The 19,184-nt window shown below is 52.2% G+C and overlaps 1 long non-coding RNA gene across 4 annotated transcripts; it reads right to left on the bottom strand.

The window, feature by feature from the left end:
* Nucleotides 11,418–19,145, bottom strand: LOC110386965. 4 transcript variants are annotated; one of them, XR_002432328.1, is made up of 3 exons: nucleotides 18,337–19,145; nucleotides 15,719–15,913; nucleotides 11,418–14,445 (listed from the first exon to the last, which is right to left on the bottom strand). It is a non-coding gene; the product is annotated as an uncharacterized LOC110386965 (long non-coding RNA). The 4 variants fall into 4 exon arrangements; XR_002432326.1 differs by having other exon boundaries at nucleotides 11,418–15,913; nucleotides 18,337–18,484; nucleotides 18,607–19,145; XR_002432327.1 differs by having other exon boundaries at nucleotides 11,418–15,913; nucleotides 18,337–18,484; nucleotides 19,015–19,145.

Below are 19,184 nucleotides of genomic sequence, written 5' to 3'. Positions count from 1 at the left end.
TTTAAATGCCACCACAGCTAAAACTGGAGAAGCAGCATCTCCTCGTGGCCAAGCCAGAGCTTACACCGTGGAGCTTCACCAGGTGGTGCTGTGGCCCTCATCTCTGGAGTCAAACCTCCTCCGAGGTCTGGCATGTGCCCATGCAGAGCCACCAGGTGCTCAGAAGATAACCCCTCAAAGCTGAGGCAGGTGGGATTTTAGGTGATTTCAGAGCAGGCCTGTTAGATATGTGTTTTGCCAAGCTGCAGCTAAGCAGCAGTGGGATGCTTTGCCCTCTCAATACTGAAGCTTGTATGGATTTGGTGAGCTGAGGGGGAGGGAGTGGTAACCTGGAGCAGGGTATGATGCTGTGCAGCATGCTGAGTGCCTATCAGTATTCATGGAAATTGAAGCTAAACTAGAGATCAAAGCACATCAGAGACTGTGTTTAGAGTGGGAGTCATGGCTGCATTGTAAGAATGAGCCAGGGATGCTGGGCCTGCACTCTGGTCAGGTGTCTAACGTCCTTAACAAACACTTTCACAGGCATTGATTCATTTACCTTGAACCCAGTCAGTCCCTCCTGAAGAGCCCCAAAACGGTTCCTTCCCCTCAGCCTCCCAGCACCAAGATAATGGATGCCCCATCCCTGGAGGTGCCCAAGGCTGGATTAGATGGCACCCTAGGCAGCCTGATCTCATGGGGGGCAAACATCCCACAGCAGAGAGCTGGAACTGGATGGGCTTTAACGTTCCTTCCAACCTAAGCCATTCTAAGATTCTATGAAAGACACTGATACCAAGCTGGTGGCTGCTCTGCACTATCCCTCTGCCCTTGGGCAGGGTTGTGTAGTAAGATGACACATTTTTTTTGCATTCTTCCTTCCCTTCTCCAAATCAAGCAAGTGGGGAACCCTGCAGGGGCTCCGCCCTGTGCTGCATGGCTGTGGTGTTGGTTGACTCCAGGCAGAGGTGCTACCGGGGAGGTTCACCAGATGGGACACAGGAAAATCAACTCACGTTAGGTGGGCATGGAGGCCCCACACAGTCATGTCACTGTCAGCAGGGCAGGACCCTAGCAGAAGCCTGCACCTGGGCTTTGCAGGGCTCAGACCCAGGTCTGCTGGGTGCAGAACGAGGACTTGCAGCCTCAGTGGGTCTCCTGCAGGAAATGGATGCAGCACTCAGGGATCTGAGACAGGAAAGTGAGGACACACAACAACTTTCATCCCATATCTTACCTTGGGGTTTCTGATGAGTTTGTTTCCCTGGGCCTACTCAGGCTTTTATTTTTGAATGTGACTGAGAATTTGCCTGGAACAATGCACACTGCCTTGCCTCCCCTTTTCCCATCCCCTTTGTATGAGATGGAAGCTGTGGAGGCTCTGTTCTGGGCTGGCCACCAAGGGGTTAAGCCCTGCCTCCTTATGAGGAACAGCCTTCGCGGAGCTGCAGAAAGGCTCTTTCTTTCCCCAGCAGATCTCTGGGAATGAAAAGTCTGTGTTCCAGATATTAAATTACTCATAAAATAGTCGTCCTGTCCCCGAGGCGGCTCAGCAGCCCCCAGCCCCCGCCGCCTGCGCTGGCGGGCCGCTGATGTGCATCTGCATGTCACCTCCTGCTACAAGGTCAATCTCTCCAATTTAAAGCAGCAACGTCGGAAAGCAAACCAGATTTCAGCCAGAATTAGCTTCAAATGGAGCATTCAGGGCACCGGCGCTGGGGCGGGAGAGCAGGAGGGGAGGGACCGGAGCTGGGCCGTGAAGTGATGGAACGAGGCCTACAAGGCCCTGTGGCATGGAGGCTGGTTGGGGAGGATGCTTGGTAGACAGGGAACGGGGTGGAAAGGCCTCGTGCATCCTCTTGTCTTGCAGCAGGGATCGCAGTGCCAGCCCTGGGTTGCTTTGCTGCCCTAGGAGGCCGCAGCTCCAGAGCAGGCCTGGGTGACCTATAGACCGCAGCTAGGCCCAGGTTTCCATGGGGATGCACGGGGACAGGTGCTTCAGCCCTTGTTTTGCAGAATGTGCCAGGAGCATGAGCTGTGAGCTCTGCTTTGTGAATCTGTGAGATAAGACTCGAGCCCCATCCTTGCCTATACACCACCATGAGTCTGGAGGTGTGTGCTCGTGTGCGTTAACACCCAGCGCACGTAATTGGCACATGCAGCAAAATACAAGGCATGCAAATAAAGGGGCTGTGAGAAAGAAGTGCTCTTCAGCAGGGTCCGTAGTGATGGGATGAGGGGAAGTAGCTTCCAGCTAAAAAAGGGGAGATTTAGGTTGGATATAAGGAAGAAGTTTCTTACAATAAGGGTGGTGAGGCACTGGCACGAGTTTTCAATAGAGGTGGTGGATGCCACATCTCTGGAGACACCCAGGGTCGGGCTGGAGGGGCTCTGAGCACCGATGGAGCTGTGGGTGTCCCTGTTCATTGCAGGGGGTAGGACCAGGTGGCCTTTAGGGTCCCTTCCAACTCAAACTGTTCTATGATTCTGTGAAAACACAACATGCTTTCAGCATGCAGCACTACGGCAATGCACGACCAGGCTGAGAGATCTAAGAGAGACTAAGACAGATCAGTCCAGCATTCAACTGCCCCCCTCCTCCCCCACTGCCCTATATCTTGCATGTACACGCAGAGAAAAAAATCATGCAAGACAGCAAGGAGCCCGCTGTGCTGTGAGATGCTGCCATGTGCAGTCTCGCGAGGGCTGCAAAGCCACAGGAAGATCCCCAGGGAAATGTGTGCAGCACACATGGGCACATACCTGAAATACCCATCTGTTTTTTGAATAGGAATTGTCTGCGAGGCTGCAGTTCTGGCTGACTCAGGGCTGAAGGCTGCAGAACAGCCCCCCAGGCTGAGCACAAGGAAAGCAGCCCCCAGGGCTGAATGCTGCTGCCCAGCACTCCCTCCTTTCCCATTATGTGCCAGGAGAGCTTTTGTCTGGGGATACTGGCATGTGCAGTCACCAAGGAGACGGAGCAGCAGCAGGTCATCAGCACGCTTCCAGACGAGCTGGGAGGGATCCACGTTCCCGGATTCTGCTGCATGCCTGCCTAACCTGCACCAGCAAGGGAATCCCCAGCAGCTTCCAAGACCTGGGTTCTGCTCCTCATCCTGCTGATGCCTCCAGCTCCCTGTGGAGCAGCATGATCCCCCGAGATGCAGGAGGGACTGCATAGAATCATAGAACGGTTGGGTGGGGAGGGACCTTAAAGATCAGCCAGTTCCAACCCCTGCCACGGGCTGGCTGCCTCCTACCAGCTCCTGCTGCCCAGGGCCCATCCATGGCCTTGGGCACTTCCTGGGATGGGGCACCCATAGCTCTCTGGGCAGCAGTGCCAGGGCCTCACGACCTCTGAATAAATAATTTCTTCCTAACATTTAACCTAAACCTCCTCTCTTTCAGTTTAAAGCCATTCCCCCATGTCCTATCACTATCAGACTATGCAAAAAGTCGGTCTCCCTCCTGCTTGCAAGCTCCTGTCAAGTACTGGAAGGAGGCAATTATGTCTCCCCAGAATCTTTCTGTCTAAATTTCCAGCCTCATCCCTTCTTCATTTTACTTTTTTTTTTCCTAGTAAGATGCATTGCAGGGACATCAGAAGTGTCTGAATATTGTGTGCTTATGATCCCAAGGACCTCAACCAGAGCATTCATGCATCCTGAGCCCGGGCAGACAGATGCATCCCCCATTTATTATTAACACATTTTGTTCCTTGTGATTCTGAGTTTAATTTAGTTTTTCAAGGCAGCTTGTGTTGTTCTGGGTTTTGTTTCTATTTTTCCTCCCAACATTAAAATGTCGATGCTGTCTAATAACTCCTATTTTCCCAAGCTGCACTTTTTTCTTAAATGTCCAAAGTCTTCCTTTGACGTTTTGCTGCAACATCAGTTGTGCTAGGAGCACTCAGAGAGGCTGAAGTGAAGGTCAGAGGAGACGGGCAGTGGCCCCTGGGTGTCCTCCAGCAATCAGCCACAAAAGATCAACTGCCAGGCAAAGACACTGGGTTCAGCTGCAAGGCTGCCTGCTCGTGGCATGGCACAACCACTTGGCACAGCCTCACAGCACAGCCCGAAGGCTTTGGCAGAAGCTACAGATGCTCTGCCTCTGTGAAAGGCCAACAAATAAAATGGCACAGGCTGCCCAGGGAGGCGGTGGAGTCACCATCCCTGGAGGTGTTCAAGAAGAGGGCGGACGTGGCACTGAGGGACATGGTCTAGAGCAGTTGATGGTTGGACTGGATGATATTAAGAGATCTTTCCAATGTTAATGATTGTTCTACAGGGTGGATTTTCCAATGTCTATAGAATCACAGAATCACAGAATGGCTTAGGTCAGAGGGGATCTTAAAGGTCATTGAGTTCCAACTCCCTGTCGTGTGCAAGTTGCCCCTCACCAGATCAGGCCACCCAGGGCCCCATCCAGCCTGGCCTGGCGAACCTTCAGGGATGGGGCACCCATGGGGCATCCATATAATGGGTCTAGTATGATAATGAGACTCTTGCTGTCACTTTAACACAGTTTGGTTAAAAAGTGAGTGGCCCAGGCCATTACTTAGTGCCCCAGCCACCCCCAGCCAGGGGGCCAGTGCCCCTGGATATCCCCCCCCAGCTCAGGAAAAGCAATCTCTGCACCATCAGCATTTCCACATCCCATGGGGTGCAAGCAGTGAGCCCTGCCAGGACCGTGCATGCTTGGAGCCCCATTAGCTTGGACAAGAAGCCCTGTGAGCTCCTCCTTGTCCCTGGAGGTGAACCACGGAGATGTGGCACTAAGGGACATGGTGGGGGTGGGCTGGGGGTAGGCTAGGTGATCTCAGAGGTCTTTTCCAACCTTAATGATTCTATGATCTCATGATTCTAGCATCCTCACAGCCATGTTTTGGGGTGCATGTTCACTTTGCCCCTTGCTGCTGCGAGCGTTTCTCTGCTTGGCACAGTGTGTGCACTACACTTGACTGGAAATTTTCCTGATGTAGATGTCATAGAGCTCTTTAAGCAGCTGGCAAGCAACCAAGGGGGCATGTTGGAGCTCAGAGTGGAGCGAGAATGGCTGCACGTTTGTGCATATTTCCCCTTCCAGCCCAGACATACGCTTCAGGGCCCTGTTCCATGCCCTGGATACACAGATGGGGGCTGCACACGTTTCGGGGTGGACTGTTTGACATCCCTCAGCTGCTGGGGCCATTGTGCAGCTTGTTTTTGCCTCCCCACTAATCGGGGTCTGTCTGCTCTGTAAAAGGCCGGAATACAAAGGGCAAAATGCCGCAGCAGGAGATGACCGTGCTCGGGCCAGGAAAATCCAGCCGACATTTTCTTTCTTCCTCGGTTTTACCACTAGATGTCATAGGAAAGGCAACGATGCTGGCCTCGTTCTCCAGCCCCTCGTTCCCCCCACCTCTGCCTCGGTGGCCTTTGGAGTGCTTTGTCTGGCAGTGGAGCCCCTGGAGAACCCAGCGCCTGGGATTCGGGGTTTCAATGGGCATTGAAATGCAACTGAAACCTTTTTCCCAGCGCCTGGCTAAGCCGCCCGCGCGGACCCTCCCAGGAGGGAGCCGCACGTCACCCTTTCTCAAAAAGACGACGCCGTCACGCCGGGACCCGCTGCACCTACAGCAATATGGTCTCTTCAGACGAGTCGGACAAACAAGGCCTTTATAGGCACTTTCTTTTCTTCTGGAGTGGAAGGGAGAGAGCCGGGGGAGAACTCGGGGGCGTCCCACCGCAGCGGAGCAGCACACAAAGGCGCGCAATGAAAGGGGCACCAGCAAATCCTCTTATAGGGCCTTCGCTCCGTGCACATTCACAGCCCCGGCCCCATCTGCTGGGGGGATCCCCAAGCGCGGGGGGAGAGGGGCTCTCCCTGCCCTGTGCCGCCAAAGCAAGCAAAGTGCATTCAGGGAGTGAGAAAGAGATGAAAAGGAAGAAAAAGGCCGTGCCATGCCGCTGCAGAGCCCGCGGTCAATGCGGCTCTGTGGATGCCACAGCAGGCACGGGGAGGGGGCTGGGTTGGGGGAAGGGAGGCAGCTCCTGGGGGCTGTGTGGGCAATGCTGCGGACCTGAGGATGAAGAGAGAGCATGGAGACCCTTCCTGCGGGCAATGGGCAGTGCCAGGGCACAAGAGTGGTACTGGTTCCCTGGGCACAGGGATTGCCCTCCAGCCACCCTGCAGGACCTTCTGTGATCCTAACAGTGCCTCCATGAGCCTAATGGTGCCTTGGCATTGCTGGGCTGGTGGACCTGGTGGGGCTGCAGGTGAATCGGTTGGCCCCGTGGGGAGTCAATGTGTTCATGATTTATCAGGTCCCACGTGTGTTGGGGCTCCACGACCCTGCTGGAGTGGTGGGTGCACAACTCCCAGGAAATTAAGGAGACTGGTGGGGCTCTGGGCAGGTGCAGGGGCATCCAGCATCATGCAGACCTTAGAAACTGGAGTGATGCGATGGCACATTTGCCACACAGGTCCTGGTGTGGTCCAGCACCCCACATTGGTTAGTAGGTATTGTGGGGACGGGCTGATGGCTAGACTTGGTGATCTTGGATGCCTTTTCCAGGCTTGGTGATTCTATGATTCTATGATTTCGTGTAGATGAGGTCAGAAGTACACCATCCTATCAGCCTTCTCACTCTCACTGTGTGAGAATGTTTCCTCAAAGCCAGCAGTTGTCAGGAGCAGAGGAACTGTGGGACCACAGCAGAAGGTGAGCAGCAGCATCAAGAGGACTCATGTAGAGTAAGGAAATCCCTGCGTCTATCAAGGAACTCTAGTTCGTTGGAGCTTTCAGCTCCTAAGAAGGCCAGGCAAAGCACATGGGACTGTATTTCTCTATGAGATAGGGGAAAGCCAGGGGCACTTTTAGTCCAGCCTGTAGAAACCATCTGTCCCTCCCCAGAAACAGATGAGGAAGGTGACTCAGTAAGTAACACATGATAATACAGTGATTTTGGATGCTGCAGGACATCAGATGTCCCACAGGTTCACACTCATTGGACCTCCTTTTTCCTGTCCATCTTGCATACTCTCTTTGCATTGTGAATGGGTGAGCCCAAGAATGTGTCTAACTGGGTCAGTCCACACCAGGACGTGATGTTCCCTCTCATATGGGCTGAGGATTGATTTAATTTCTGCAGATAAGGCAGCTTGTGTCTCTTTTCTAGTCTGGCGCAGGTCCAGTCCAGGGAGTGGTCCTTCCTCTTTGGTGGCCTGGAGCCAGTGCTCCAGGAGCTCTTCCAACTCCGTCGTGATACGGTTGGGTCAGGCACTGAGAGAACATCTCTTTCCTGCAGCTGGGTGGAGATGTCAGGAAAGAGGGACAAAGTGCTGGAGAAACAAAGAGGACTGGCTTCCCAGGCTTTTCTAGAGATGGTGGGGCAGAAAGATATGAGCAGGAGTAGGGCTGAGGTCAGATTATTGCTGCTTTGGGCAGTCCTGGTCCGATCAGGCTCTCAGAGGCTTTCAAACGTGGAAAATGGGCAGGAGTGTCACGGCGACAGCTACTTCCCACCTGGGGAGCTCCAAAGCCCTGTAATCAGAGGTGCATTGCTACAGACATGCCCATTATCTGCAGAACGCTGTTCTCTCTGCACACAGAAATGACTCATAAGCAAGTCAGGTAACTCTGGATGCCAAGGCAGTGATGAAGGTCAGACAGTCTGCGTGTGGCTCTCCAGGGTGAGACAGTGTGAGACACAGGCAGCAATGGACTGACAGTCGTCACCGGTGATGGATAAACATCCTTCTGGAGGTCACTGTGTGTCAGCCACACCAGCCTGATATGAAGGACTGCACCACTGTGTCATGTTTATCTGGCAAGGTCTTGGTGGCAGCTGCCCCATGTCATGAGCATCTCATGGGAGGGTCTCCATGTAGAGCAGAGAGTGACCATGGAGGAGCAGCAGCTGGCAGTGTTATGGACTGACCACAGGCACCATTCCCCTGCACCACTCAGGGAAAGGAGGTAGAAGAGGGTGGATGCTGGGGAAAGTGTTTTTAGTTTACTTTTAGTTTCTCACTGCTCTAGTCTGTTATCAGTAGGCAATAAATAACATTAATCTCCCTTCCTGGTGATTGTTGAGTGATCTCCCCGTCCTTATCTCAACCCATGAGCCTGTTTTCATCATATTTTCTCCCCTTGTTCTTTTAAGCGGCTCAACATTACCATCAGTAGACCTCAAGCTGGGGCTGACCTGGATGCATTTGGAAGAGCCAGCTGGAGCAGCTCTTCCACAGGTGGGAGAATATATTGCTTTTGTCCAGCGTAGCTGCTCCAAAAATTTGGGGAGGCACATGGGAGGAAGAATGGGTGCAAGAACATCACCAGTGGGACCTAAGATCACTACAGCGGGCTCAGTGAAATGAATGCATGACCATAGACCATATCTTGTACCCAAAGAGAGAGATTGGAGCTGCAGGGGTACCCACCTCCTGCCCTTCTCCCCTCCCATTGCTCTCAGAGAAAGACACTCACTTACACCTGGTGATTTCCTCTTGCCCCACCTAAGCCTGCACTAAATAGGCCAGCAAAGACTGTACATTTCCAATTACAGCTGCAGACCTCCCAGAGCCCAAAAGTGCCTAAAACTGAGAAGCACACAGGCTGTTTCACTTCAGCTCAACTCACCTCACTTGCACATCATGCAGGTGTCTCTCCTCCAGAGGAGCTTTTCTTCTGGCAGTGGAAGAGTTCTTCCCCAGCACAAAGCCTTGTCTCCAAGAGCTGCCTTCACTGCATTTCTCCTCCTGCCATGCACACACTGTTGTGCTTTCTCTCACGAAGAGCTGTTGAGACAGGGGAGTGCTATGGCCATAGCAAGGTCACTAAGAGCTGTAGAAAGGAAGCATTTTCTTCTCTCTATCCCTTAGTAATAACGAGAGACATGAGTAGATAAATGAACTAGGAATCCCAGGGGATAAGCATCAAGCAAAAGGCTGCACCACCTCTGCTGCCTTATAGACATTTGCATGCACAGGGCTTTGCTGATGTTCAGGCAGCTCATGAGGAGCTGTAACCATCTTGTTTTCCTGAGGAGGACTCAACTCTGAATATCACACAACTATTGTTGGATATTGGGTAACTACTGTTGGATATCGAACAACCCCTGTTGGATGTCGAAGAACTACTGTTGGATATTGCGTAACTACTGTTGGATGTTGTGCAGCTTCTGTTGGATATCGAACAACTGCTGTTGGATATTGTGCAACTACTGTCGGTTATTGAACAACTCCTGCTGGATATGGCGCAACTACTGTTGGATATCAAGCAGCTACTCTTGGTGTTCACATGGAGGTGCTAACTCTGGTGGAACAAGCAGGGGCAAGCATTGATCAGGGAGGGAATGATGGAAAAGGAAAAGAGGAATGCATGGACACGGTCCTATTTTGGTGTGTCTGGTTTTCCATTTCTGTCTCCAGATCCCTTCATCATGTCTTCCCAAGCAGGGAGGACTCATGATGCCCCATGAAATATGGCCACATGCTTATGAAAAATATCATCAAGGATTTATTTGCCTGTGCATGGAGGTGTCCAGGGAAGCTTCCTCACTGCAGAGCTGAAGGACTGTGAGTGCTTTGCTGGTGCTAATTCCTTGGAGAATGTGCTGATCAGATGCACCAGTGCCTAAAACTCACTGGACTGGAGCCCTATCCACTAGGAAGTCTTCCTTGGGGAGAACAGCATTAGGTGCTTCAAAGTGACACAGTGTGGAGCGTAATCCATTGCCAGAGGAAATTTCCTGCCTTGCAGCCTAGGAGTCCTTCAGACATGAGGAAAAAAGTTCAACACTCATCACAGGTCAGTGTTGGTTTTTGGTTTTGCCTGTGGCAGAAAGAAAGGTAGGAAAAAGATCATTTATTTCTGTTTTTCTGAAGAGAGAACTGTGTGTCTTCAGCCTCCACCAAGCACAGATACACTTCTGTAGATCCTGCAGAGCTCATATCCAGAGGCAGCAAGTTCCCTGGGCAATCACACAGAGTGCGAAAGAATATTCCTGATGAAAAGGATCAGAGATTGCACCAGAAGATCTACAAAGCCTCCAGCCCCCTCATGCAGGCTAACAAAGCCTCCATGAGCGCGAAAAATGATGATTATTTGCTATATTTGATTCCAGCAGGATGCGGGAGGCTGAGAAAGGGCTGGTGAGCCCGGTGCTGTGCTCACCAACGCATGCACACGGCAGGATCCGAACAGGGTGCTTAAATCTGAGCCCTGCACTCTTGCGGTCTTGTTGCTGGTTGCGTGTATTCCTCATCCTGGCTCTCCTCCAGACCTGGCTCTGCTGGGAGGGGCAGCTTTCCTGAGCCCCCCACTGCAGGATCTGAGCCCTGGGAGCCTGCAGGGCTGGGAGCTGCTGCCTGCTCCCAGTCTGCTGCCATCCCGCGCTCCAGCCCAGCTCCCTCTTGGCAGAGCTCCTCCGGCGCAGGGCTCCAGGGCTGCACTGTTTGCTTATCTAGCGCCGTGATTTAACACAGACGCAGGAACTCACACACTCTTTCCCAGTCTCCTTCAAATTACTTTATTGCTTCCTGTCAACTAGCCGAGCATATCCTGTTAATATACAATCTCCAACGAACAGTTTTTACAGTATAATCCCCCTTTGTCAGATAATGCAGCTCACCTCCCAGCGGATGGCCCCATTCTGGGCATCTTGGGATCCAGGATCCTGGGAGCAGGCAGGTATTTTGCAGCGAAGCAAACCTGCTCTTGTCATTATTTTTAAAGATTTTGGAAACTCGAGAGGGAGTTCCCTGCAGCACCAGGCTCCCTGGAGGTGCCCAAGAAACATATAGATGTGGCTCTGAGGGACATGGTTCATGGGCATGGTGGGATGGGTTGGGATTGGACTTGGTGACCTTGGAGGTTTTTTCAACCTTAATGATTCTATGAGTGGGCATAGAGGGGATGGGTTGAAGGTTGGATGTGATGACCTTGGAGGTTTTTTCCAGCCTTACTGATTCTGTGCTTCTGTGATCCCATACATCGCTGCAGCCCTTCCTGGGGAGGCTTGGAGCTCATGGTGTCCTACCAGTGTCCTACCATGTGCCCTAGGGACTATGGAGCTCCCAGCAATGTCCAGCCAGCAGGATATCTGCCAAAGGTGGTTGTTTCGAGGGGACCATGCTTGGATCCCATGCTGGCATTCTCGTGTCCAGATACTGCATTTGCAGGATGTTTACACTGCCTGGTCTTCTTTAACCTCTTTTTGGGCTTTCTCCCTAACCTTGATGTCCAGCCGATGTTCCAGATGAGACCATGTCATGGTTTTGACCATGCTACAAGATTGGAGAGGTCTATTTCAATGAACATCTCTGTGCTGGAGATTGCTGGGTCTCCAGTGTCTGCTCCAAACATGCCCCTTGCCATCTCTCTCCTGCTTTGGCATGCGGAAAAGGAACACATGCAGCCACATAGCACATCTGTAGCATCACACAGAGCCTTATTTTTGTAGCTTTATTTTCCAGGTTTCTCCTTGGTCCTGGCCCTGGGACAATTTATTTATCTGAAGTCATTCCTGGAAGCTGGAGACAAGGTTGGTGCTGATTGTTGGTTTACTAGCAGTTGGATCCACCCTCGAGGCAGCCCCACAAAGTACTTGTGGTGCTCTACATGCTTAACACCTTGTTAGCTGGAACATCTACTTAGAGAGCACAGTTTTGCTTGTCAGAAAAGAAGGAAAATCCTGTTTGACTGAGGAGAAACGCAGATCACTTATCTCGTTGACATCTGAACAGCTAGTTCTGGAAATTTACTCCAAATTAAAAACTAGTTGAAAAGAACTATCCGTCCTCCCAGGTAAATCAGGGCTAATTTAGCTCCTCTCCAGTAAGACTGCTGAGCAATTCTGCAGCTCTGTGCAGAGCCCACCCAACATCCCTATATGTCCATGTCCTGAGTCTGGAGGACTCTGGTTGCTCTGCGTCCTGCTCCATTGCTCCAGCACCCCACCATTGCTCATCTCTTGCAGCCCCAGCCCAGTGCTGCTGCAGCAGCTCTTCCTCTTGGCAACCACAGCCCTCCAGACAGAATGCAAACCATCTCAAGAAAAGAAAAAGCAAAGAGTTGTTTTAATTAAAATCAAATTAAAGACCTATCTGATCACAGCCTGGGGATGAGTAATGGGATGCAGCAGCCTATGTCTCATGAGCTGAGCTTGGAGCAAATAGGGCCAGCAGCCAACTGGCATGGCCATGCTGGAGGTCTCCTCCATGCGGTGGCATGGCCATGCTGGAGGTCCCATCAACGCTGGTGCCACACTGGTGCCAGGGAGCATCTGTGGAGAAACCCACTGCATCCACAACATCTCCTGTGAGCCCAGAAAAGGTTTTAATCACAGATAGGAGACTATGGATTGCATGAGTCCAGAGCAACCCATATTGAAGACATCCCAACTCTTTCTTTGTTCCCATGGATTTCCCAGTGTCTTCCTGGATCCCTGCTTCAAGAACTTGTACAGTCTTCACTGGAATCCCTGTGAGCTTCTTGTATCCACAGCATCCTCTGCCAAGTAGCTCCCCTGCCTATATGGAGAATCACCTCCCTCTGAGCACCTATCTTTTCTTACCTGACCATGAACTTCATCCAAGCTTTGTCTGATGGTCTTGGTTCTTGTGAGGTTGTGGTAGTTTTCCCCATGTTGCACTGTTCACCCTCTGCCACTTCCCTGCTTGACCCTATCCCTCTCACTTCAGGGTCTGTTGGGAAGGATGGGTCCCAGCCCAGACCCTGTAGGACCAACTGGTGACCTCCTCCACTTACAGCACCCACTGCTTACTCCTACCCTCTGCCACCACCTCTTAGTCAAAAACACATGGAACATCCATTGTACTTCTTAGTTGCTTATTTTCCTCAAAAAAACCTTTTGGAAAGAGACTTAATGGAAATCCTCTGGAAATCCCAGCACATGATGTGCACAGCAACTCACGGTCCCATAGAGGTGGTGGGTGCTCCGTCCCTGCAGATACCCAAGGCCAGGCTGGACGGGGCTCTGAGCACTGATGGAGCTGTGGGGGTCCCTGTTCATTGCAGGGGGGTTGGACCAGGTGGACTTTAAGGGTTCCTTCCAACTCAAACCGTTCTATGATTCCATGACAGGACTCTCCATACAGAAGCACCGTAATATTTTTCCTAGCAGACAGCACTTAGCCAAGTGTCTTTCATCCTGTCACTATCACAAGCTCTGCCTCATACCTAGTTCCCCATGTCTTCATGGGGCTTCCAACAAAAGCTGGTGTCATGTTAGCCTTCTCCAAGCCACCTGCTCCTCTCTGGTGCCAGGATAGGGTGGCAGGAGGCTTAGCTTGCTGCAGGACAGGGCTCTGCTTCACCCACTGGTGCCGTGGCAGCGTGTCAATGGAATTAGAGTCACCTGAGTGCTGCCTTACTGGCAGGTCCTTCATGTCACCAGGGCAGCAGCCCAAAGAGCAGATGGACGGGCTGCTCCATGCTCCATCCATCCTTGCTAATTGGGCAGTGTTTCCCCTCACTCCTCGCCAGACCTGCCTCCTGCCGGCTCCTGCAAGAACATAAGTATTAGCGTGAAGTGCATGTGAATTAATTTGCCAGATCCAACATCTGTCTCACTTGCAGGAATTCTGTGGTCGATGGCTCTATGTCCAGGTGGAGGCTGGTGATGAGTAGTGTCCCCTAGGGGTCCATCTTGGGACCGGCGCCCTTTAATATCGTTATCAATGACATAGGCAGTGGGATTGAGAGCATCCTCAGCAGTTTGCTGATGGCACCAAGCTGAGCAGTGCAGCTGACACACAAGAGGGAAGGGATGCCATCCAAAGGGACCTCGGTGGGCTCGAGAAGTGTACGCACGTGACCCAAATGAAGTTCAGCAAAGCGAGGTGCAGCGTGCTGTTCTCAGGTTGAGGCAACCCCAGGTAAGCATACAGAGTGGGAGAACCCACTGAGAGCAGCACTGCAGAGAAGGACTTGGTTGGTTGGATGTTCTGCTGGATGAAGAGTTTGACATGAGCCAGCAGTGTGTGCTGGCAGCTGGAAGGCCAACTGTGGGTGCCCCATCCCTGGAGGTGCCCGAGGCCATGGATAGGGCCCTGTGCAGCCTGAGCTGGTGGGAGGCACCCAGCTCACAGCAGGGGGTTGGAACCGGGTCAGCTTTAAGGTGCCTTCCAATCCAAGCCGTGCCTTGATTCTATGATGGCTTGCTCCAGCTCAGTCACATTTTAGCCAAAAAAACAGAGTGGAAATTCCCGCAGCCAAAGAGAATGAGAGATGCCTGCTGTACAGCATGTGGCACTGCTCCTGCTCACTCCTGACCTTTTGTCTGCAGACCTTGGAGGGCTTTTGTCTGCATGCCGTGCACCTTGCTCCATGCCCTTGCATCTCCCTTTGCGTGCTCCTCTTCAGAACAACCCAGACATGCTGTTTCCTTTTCATCCTGCGTCGTGAAAGAAGATGTGGTTCCTCCTTCAGCTCCTGCCCTCTCACGGTAATCACCTCTTAGCAGAAAAGAGCCATTTCACAACACGCCGTTGTCTTTGATCCTATGTTTGCTTTCTCGTCAACCTACGCTATCTCAGGGTTTTGCTCATGAGTGCCCTGAACACAACACATGCTATTACATTTTTTCATAGTGTTCATAAGCATTTGCAAAACTCCAGCTTTTAACACCAGCAATGACAAAAAACAGGTCATTTTCTCCCCAGTTTCCTATTAAATGCCATTTCAGCATTTTCAATTTCGAGGATGCCACCCTGTAATTTCGTAGTATTAACCAGAGACCTGAGTTTGACTTTTCAGCTCTTCTACCTTCCTTTGAGCAACTTTAAAACAATTTTCCAGAAGACTTCTGGGCTGTGGATGCCCTGCCACGAGATAGCATGTGTTACATCCTTCTCTTTTACACATCTCTAAAAATCAGAGCAATTAAACTGCGCATCCTTTTATGCAATTACCTCTGTCAATATACAACGCCCGGTGGTTTTTCATTAGAGATTACCTACGGGCAGTTTTATTCACTGACATTGCTATTTCTGGCTGCAATTACAAAGGGCCAAAATGAAACTATTTTCCAGAACACAAAAATTTTCTGCTCGTCAAGAGTTGTACAATCTTCTGGATTGGATTTACACACGTACACTATTCTGGCGATTGCTCCACCTATTCTTTGCTGTGTAGCTAAACCTCTTTTTTATGTATATATATATATATATTTCAAGCACAGAGTAATAACTTCAAAATAACTCTTCACTCCGGGGAACGAGGGGTTCCTTGTTAATTCTCTGCTTCTATTTAATTTGGCCTTATTTTACCCACACTTTCTCTTTGTGTCTATAAGACCCTCCTCCTCTACATAAACTTTTTTGGGAAGGTTTGACATATTTCCAGCCCCGAAGGAGACGACTTTACAACCTTTATCTTTCTAAATGTTTCTTTGTTAGCAGCGAGCATGCAGCCACGACCAGGTAATTTCTGCAGTATCTCACCTAAGGTTGACTTGGCTTTGCCTGCCATCATAATTTGGTGTCAGATTAGCTGTTGAGCAGAATACCCAAAGTTTTCTGCCCGATTCCAGCTTTCTAAATCTGTTTTAAATGCTTCAAAAGTGCCTCTTCTCTTTAATTTGTTCCCATGGATACCATTCAGAAGTTCCATTCATTTTAGGCGCGCAACCCTCTTCAAATCTTTATCACAATCTACCAGTTGACTTCTGCTTCCTAAATTAGCTGAAGGCTCTAAAATCTAAGGCAACAGCAACAGAAATGAAGGTACCTTTCACTCATTGCTGTCTGCAGCCACACTTCCCTCTGCAGGAATGAAATCCCATGGCTCTGTGCATCCCTGGGGTCCCGGTGCAGGATGATGCTCGGGTGACCCATGCCATCCTCTTCCCTTCCTCCTTTCTGCTTCTCCACCTCAGCTCCATTTCTGGCCTTAGGTAGCATCAAAGATCACAGCAGCGTGCACCTATGGTTTAACAACAGAGATCAGAAATGCTGGAGGAGAGCTGAAGGGAGCTGCTTCCTCTGTTAGGACCCCACAACAAGCCAAACGGGTTGAGCAAGAACAGCTTCCAGTGTCACATTTCAGCACAGGGCACCCAACGCCAGCTATCTGCGCAGAGCACTCTCACAGCTCTATCTTGCTCGAGCTCTGCCAGAAGCCCCCAGTGGGGTGGGGACGCAATGCTCTGCTTGGATGGGGCAGAGCCTCGCCAGATCCCTCAAATCTACTCTGGGAGCAGGGCAGGAAGGGAGCACCCTGGTTAACGTCCCCTTACCAGAGAGGTCAGGGGATGGGGCCAGGGCAGCCCTGGTAGCCTGGGGCATCCCTGCTGCTCACAGCCTTCATCCCAAAGGACTGGGCTAGGATCTGTGCCAGGCTGCAAAGTATTTGGGGGGGAAAGGCCCACTGTTCTAGTGGGCACGGTGGGGATGGTTTGTGGTCGGGCTGTATGATCTTAGATGTCTTTTCCATTCTTAATGATTCTGTGATTCTAAGACAGAGGGGTCCATTCTTGGGATCAAGATGCGATCACATAGATTGACTCTCTGCAGTCACACATCCTCTGCTGAGGGCTATTGGGAACAGCTCCTGCACCCCTGACGAGCTCGGGAACATAGAGCAGGTGCTAAGCAGCGGCTGCTCGCCTTTGGGCAGTGCTGCTTCAGACCATTTATCATTCAGATAGGGGAAAAAGGGTTAAACACAGACTGCCCCCCCCCCCCCCCCCCCCCAGCCAGCAGTGCCTTTGGTTATCTGCAGCATGGCTGCAGGGCTACATGGTGCCTGTACATGTTCGAGGATCAAGAGTTAAGTGTTTCAATGATAAGTGATATCTTAAAAACATAAGTTTAGCAATGAGCCTTTGCCGACAATACTATACTATTAGTTAATAGGCAGAATTAACTCACTGGCCTGAGGCCAAGCCCGTCGCAGCCAGAGCCAGAACAGCTGAAGCTGCTTTTCACTTGGGTTTTGCTTTTATGGGATTTGCTGCTGCAGGGAGACTCCAATTTCTGTACAAATATGCTGGCATTTCCCTCCTCCCAACCTGCCCCTGGAAGCTGCAAGGAGCCCGAGGGATTCAGCCGGGAGCTGAGAGCTTTCCTGCTGCATGCGGGGACGGCAGCGAGGTGCCGGTTCCCCACGGGGTGTCTCTGTGCCGGCGCTCAGCGGGTGCCTGCGGGCAGATTTATGGCTCTAGGTGCCACCGGGGTAACTCGTTCCCCATCCCAATTTAATGTCCCCTTCCCTCTTAGGGACATGGCTTGATGGGCATGGTAGGGATGGGTTGATGGTTGGACCATCCAGAGGTCTTTTCCAACCTTAAGGATTCTATGATTATTGTGGATGAAGTAGCTCTGGATCCTGGAGATCCAGCCCAAATCGCAGTGTGTAGGTGGTGCTGGCGGGGCTCTGCTTGCCCAGTGGGGAGGAGGTGGCCTCATCCCTTCCCTCTGCGTCTCCCTCCCGCCCGCTGCACCTCTTTAACCCCGCAGACTGACACGGAGCCACCTCCTCCAGGTGCGATGAGCCAAAGGCTTCATGTGCAAATACAACCTGTTCTTCCTGCACCGGGAACTGTAAATGCTGCCTGCAATGAGTCACCATCAAACCCGCTTTAATGTCCTCTAGATGCCATCTCTTGTGGCTCTTGTCTGCCTGGGAACCATCTTCTGATAGAAGCTAACACGTGCAATTGAAGTGGTGGCCGCCCCATTTCTGTAACCCCAGTGCTGCTGCTTTTCCCAGGCATGACTTCCTCTCTGCAGCAGGATTTCAGCGTCCCACGGGCGCAGCAATCAGTGCAGAACCAATGAACCTTGCTCCCAAAGTGGGAGGTCAGTTCCAAATGACACCCGATGGCAGCAGGGAGAGCATCAGCTCCTATGGTCCTTGACCATCCTTTAAAATTAAAATAGGTTTGGGATGGAATAAAAGAACATTAGAGGAGGTCTGGCAACACCATGGGATGGTATTTGGTGGCTTTCGCTTGTCCAGCCTGGGCTGCTGAGCCCCTGTGGGATGCAGGACAGGGGTCGGGGGCTGGTGAGGCCCCGATCCACCCAAAGCCCTTCCTAGGGGCAGAGCGAGGACACGAGGTGGGAGCAGTGCTCGCAGTTCACGAGTGCCTCTGAATAGCATCTTCAGGGACAAACCCATCTCCAAAGGAGAACATGTGAGCTTCAGAATCACTGCTGCAGTCAGACAAGAAATCTGTGCGGTCTACTCTCCAGCAGCAACAGTTTTAAGAATGCTCAGGAGCTATAGGAGATCCCAAAGGGGATCAGAGCCTACACTTGGCCACATTGAGTTAGGAAAGTCATCTGGTTTTGGCCAGTGTTGTCAGAGAGCCTTGCCCTTCCCCCAAACACAAAGTGAGTTACCTGCTTGGGGTCAGGGCACTCCAGATGTCCAAGCTGCTGGTGCAGCAGGGTGATGAGGAAGAGCACGGTGAGAAAAGCCCATTCCTTCTGTGCCTCTTGGTGGGTAGACTGGGATCCCAGGCTCATGGGGAACTAGGTGTATTGGGTGCTGTGACAGAAAGGAGGAGCTGGGTCTCAGCGTGGGGAATCCCGCTTGACCCCATCTAGCCCAAATAGGGCTTGTAAGCAATTCTCCAGTGGGAAACGAAGGAGTTCCTGCTCCCACCCCACCTGGGTTGGTAACCCCAGAGGGTCCGTGGCTCGGAGTTCTGCCGAGCCTCCCACCATCAACTCCTGTTGTCCCTCTGCGGGCATGCCCCTTCCATCGGCCGGACCACTTTGTGCCCCCCCCGGGGGTGCTCCACGCCAGCCGCGTTTTTTGGGCCCGTGGACGCTTTGGGGCGAGGACCGGGCAGGCACAGCTCGGGCTGGGAGTGATGCCGAGCACGGGGATGCCCCGAGTTCGGGATGGTGCCGAGCTCGGAGGTGCCCAGCCGCAGCGGGGCGGAGGCCAGCGGCTCCGTGCCGCCCCCGACAAAGCAGCGGGGCGGTGGGAAGGGCGGAGGCGGGGGCATCCCTCCGGCCCTCCGGGAGCTCCCCCCTTTTCTCCACCCCCCCTCCGGCTTTCGCAGCGCTCACTCAACCCCGAGAGGAAGATTTGGGCTGAAATCACGGCTTTCTCTGGATGATCGACAGCTCCGGGAGAAACCATCGTTCTGCGCAGGGGGAGCCGCCTCCCTCCTCGCCCCCCTCCGCCGGCCCCGCACCTCCGCCGCTCCCCTCCGCCCCCCGCGCCGAGGCCGCTTCCC

The sequence above is a fragment of the Numida meleagris genome, chromosome 20, assembly GCF_002078875.1.
Source record: "Numida meleagris isolate 19003 breed g44 Domestic line chromosome 20, NumMel1.0, whole genome shotgun sequence".
NCBI lineage: Eukaryota > Metazoa > Chordata > Aves > Galliformes > Numididae > Numida > Numida meleagris.
This window is presented reverse-complemented; position numbering and strand designations above follow the sequence as displayed.